Source organism: Anneissia japonica, unplaced genomic scaffold (genome assembly GCF_011630105.1).
Source record: "Anneissia japonica isolate Jap-2015-1 unplaced genomic scaffold, ASM1163010v1 scaffold287871_len1641731_cov197, whole genome shotgun sequence".
Classification (NCBI taxonomy): domain Eukaryota; kingdom Metazoa; phylum Echinodermata; class Crinoidea; order Comatulida; family Comatulidae; genus Anneissia; species Anneissia japonica.
In genome coordinates, this window is record NW_022712275.1 from 541745 (window position 1) to 546256 (window position 4512).

Here is a 4512-nt window from a genome sequence, read left to right on the forward strand (position 1 = left end):
TGGCCGCGGAGGGTGGGTGAATCTTGGGGATTCTGCATTTTTGTTGTTCCAATTTTGTATCACCATAATGATTTTATCACAATTGGTTTTTCGAAAAATTGTTTGTGAAGGTTATAGAAGCTTTTTTTTTTTTGCATTACAACTAACTTTCCTATTAATAATATTTTTATATCTGTAATCTATGCTTCTTAGTCACTATTTCTGGTCATGTCATCAGTGGCAGGGTGAATGTGTGTTTTGTAGATGTCCAGGAATGGCGGCGGAGTGTGGTTGACTCTTGTGGATTCTACATTTTTGTTCTAATTATGTATCATCATAATGTTTTTAACACACTTGGTTTTTTCGAAAAATTGTTTGTGAAGGTTATAGAAGCTTTTTTTTTTTGCATTATAACTGTAACTTTCTTATTAATAATCTTTGATATATCTGTAATCTATTCTAATCTTCATGTTTAGTGTAGAAGGTTAAATCATGATTTATATGTTGCTTTCTTTTATAAAATTAAAATTATAAAAAAATTATATAGTGATAACTCCTTGATTGAAATTTTAATATATTAATTGCTCTGTTCACAATATAAAGTTTAATGTGATTTAATACTGTACCTACAGTATATAAGTTTATGCTATGATGATGTCATGCCTATATATGGGTGTGATATGACATCATCCAGTCCATATTTGTAATAGAATACGTGATAGTGTTGACATAGCATTATAGGGTATTGACCTGGGGATGCTACTAGTAATGGCTATTCTCGTAGACATTGTATCGTACACGAGATGTGCGTTTTTGTTTTTTACTTTTGCAATTTGCTATATTGCTTTGTTTACAAAAGATGTCCTTATGGTATAACTCACAACATGCATGGATTATGTTTTATTATATTGTTGATGATAGAACCCTTAAAGTCCCATCTTCAGGACCAAAGAAAGTGCCTGTTAATAGGGATATCCCATGAAGAGGGTTGTCCCAAAGGAGAAGTTTTACTACTGTATGCTATTATAATGGAATGAGGGCCTAATTGGTTAACTTAGCTGGAAGAGCCATCCCTGAGATGAACTTTAGTGAAAAGGATAAATAGATAACATTCTTTAACATGATATTCATGTACATTGAAGATATACATTAATAATTGATTAAGAAAATTTTGATTCTTTGACAATTTTAAGATCTAGGAAGTAATAATGCTGTCTGTACATGTGTAGACTTCATCATTCCTGATGATGACATAATTAATGTCGAAATATTGAATCCCGACACGATGGCGTGCATTTCGATACTTGGAGTATGTACTATACTAGACTTCGAGTTCTCATTCTTTAGAATTTTATGAAATGGTTTTGAGCCAATTCTATGTTGTACAGGACTGTCACGAACAAGTGACTCTCTCTTAAGCTGACTTCACATCAGATCCAAACCAAAATCCAAACGAAAAGTATGGTGCATAATTTTGTAGCATGCAATTTTCTTATTCATTGAAATTTGAATAAAAATGTTGGCATTGTTGATACTTATAAAAAGGTTTTTTATTTATATATCTCATGTTTTATTCAGCAAATATGCAAATCAAATACAAAAAAGACAAACTGAATTGTATCACAAACAATCATGAAAGAGAGCCGACGATCTGTAAAGATGTTCTTGCTTAGTTAACATACCAATTCAATAAAATGCTAATGCTAACTAGCTGCTTAATGTTGTTTCAGATACTGTTAGACGAGGCTTTTTTGAAAAAAATTTATACATTGTTTTGCGAACTTTCTTTGTTACAGATTGTCAGAGGAAGGCGGAAAAAAATAAAAATAAAATTTTTTGGTCCTTAATTTAGCAAATAGTTTTGCCAAAAATATCCAGATGGAGGAGAAAATAAAAATAAAATTTTATTGGTGAATGTAAGCATTGTAGTAATAGGATGGTTAAATGCTTTAAATTAAATCTTGAAATCCCGGCCCCGAAACCGTGACTCAGAAGTACCGGGTTGGTGTCCGGCGGGGGACCATTATTGGCAGGCGGCAGGATTCGCTAAACCAGGTATAAAAAACGTCTCACCTTAACATAGACCGGAATGTAATTCTGACACCATTCTGAACATACTACATGTGACACATTATGCTCCTTGTTAACATTATATTACCTTTACTGAACATGCATGTGATTGGCCCTGTTTCGTTTTTGGTATCGTTCAGCTACAATCCTGAACTTATTCCTAGTTACTATGGCATGTTGCCAATGAACTGGTGGTGTTTTGAACATAGCAATGATATGCAAGGTCATGATGAGTGTAGTAGGATTGCTATACAGCAGTAGCCCATGCTGCAAAGCTAGCCCTTATTTTACTGCTTTTGAACATTATCTGTCTTGCCTCTTGTGTGGCATAGCCTACTGGCGGTTCGAGAGGATGGTGAGAAAATTCTGGTGAGATACTTTTTGAGATTGGATTGTGTTTCAATGAAATATTGAGCGTCCGGACCTCTTGCAGTACTATACTCTTTGCTACTATATATAAATAAAAATACAGTACACATTAAAAAGGTAAAAAAACAAAAAAACAAAATTTATTACCGTCCTTCCTTTTTTTTTTCTTTCACACGGACCCGGGAATTGAAGTAAAGATGCACCTCTCTTGTAATAATTAATGATAATAATTCATGATGAACAAGTATTAAAATTTAGCAATTCTGAAATATTAACTTCACATTGCTTTGATAGTTTTAATTTAGTTATTTAACTTTACCTTAACTTTTACTACTAAGTTTCTCGCCTCCTTCCTTGGAGGTATCGTTTTCGCTTACTCTGCCTCTAAACGCTTGGAGATTTCACTACCAAATGGGGTTTTCTTCAAAAGCCAATGCTCGTGTGATTGTGGGTTTCCTACGCGGCCTGAGGCAGTACAACAAGCCTATTCATGACTGACGCTGCACGTTTTAACTGTGGTGGTAGACCTTTCCTATCATTCGACACTATTTCTACACTTGTTATACTAATACATTTTTGGAGTCCTAGGAGGTCGGCTTTACCCACCAGAACCAGAACCAGTCCTTTACAGAAACAGTAAGCAGTGTATCACCTTGTGGTAACAATCAATTGAATGCATTTATTCTGCACAATTACACACATGACAACGTTAATGCAAGTTTTCTTATTCATAATGTCTATTTTCCTAATCATTTGCAGCCCGTTCATCTGAAATAATAAGTAGGCACTTAATCTGAATCATCCCCTTGAAACCCTGCATAGAAAATTGTCCCTAATAACAAGAAATCCTGTTTCAAAGCTTGACATTAAGAATGTGTAAGGGAAAAAAAAACAACAATAGTGTAAAGATGATTAGTAGACTGCAAGTGAAAACAAAATAAATCTTTTGAGTAGCTAACAGTAATATCGTATCTCATACTTGTAAGGATGTACACTACGATACTTCATTCTTTCATTCATTTGTTAATAATCTGCATTTATTACAGGTATGTTTATGAATTTGTGATTTCATTTTTCTACTGGTCTCTTTGTTGTACTTTCCTTTTATCTTCAGCTTCCCAGGTTGAACACACCTTCCTTCCTTCCTTCCTTCTTCTTCCTACTTTTCCTTTATCTTTTATTCTTCCTTCAATAACTTCCTTCAGTCCCATTTTCTCTTAGTAAATGACCAGTCAGTTTGCTTTTTTTTTTCAATAATATTCAGTAATCTATTCTTGTATTTTTCTTAGTATCTACTATGATACTACATAATATTAACAGCACAAGTGTATTGGAATACAAGAATTATAACAATTTCTTCTGCTTGCATTTTAGTTTGGGTTACATTTTTATTTTTAATGAACAAATAGGAAAAATAGAATAAATAACATTGAATATGTGTTGACCTGTGACATCTTCGTTCTACGTATGTTGTCTTACACCCTCTGTTGTGCTGTCACCGCAAATAGAGTGCACGTAAAATAGCAGAAGGCAAAGTAGATACACAATAAAATATTAAAATTCCACTCTTGATTGGAAAAAATTAATCTATAATATACTAATACCAGTAAATTAATTCTGTATCCAATGAACAGTATCAGACTGTGACATTCAGAGTTGTTTACACTGTAGCATATTAAATTCATAAATAAAAAATTATATTGTCATTGATTGTTTATCAACTTCATAATGAGATGTCTTAGGGCTTTAAACACAAAGTTCACAAAACATATTATCTCTACATACAATGTTGGTCTTCGAACTAGTATGAAGCGAAGCAAACCAAAACAAGTCCTTTATGTTATAAAGGTATATTGATTGTGTATCTAACAAATAATATGGAAGCATACCCTATTGTGTATACATTCATACAGTACAGTTTAATAATATTAACAGTGACTGTATATCATTATTTTAGAAGATGATTGTTAATCAGTAGCTTGTGAATTTTAGGCTATGTTCACACACACGGCGTAAGGCTGGCTTAAGCCTGGCGTAGCGTACGCCTTTGTGTGTGAACTAGGCAGTGGCGTTGTTAAAGCCACTCACTACGCC

The 4512-nt window shown here is 33.4% G+C and overlaps 1 protein-coding gene across 2 annotated transcripts in view; it reads left to right on the forward strand.

Annotated features, from left to right (window-relative positions):
* The window catches only part of LOC117107748 (protein kinase C epsilon type-like), a 75025-nt gene that overhangs the window by 36135 nt on the left and 34378 nt on the right, over positions 1 to 4512 (forward strand). The window lies entirely within an intron of this gene.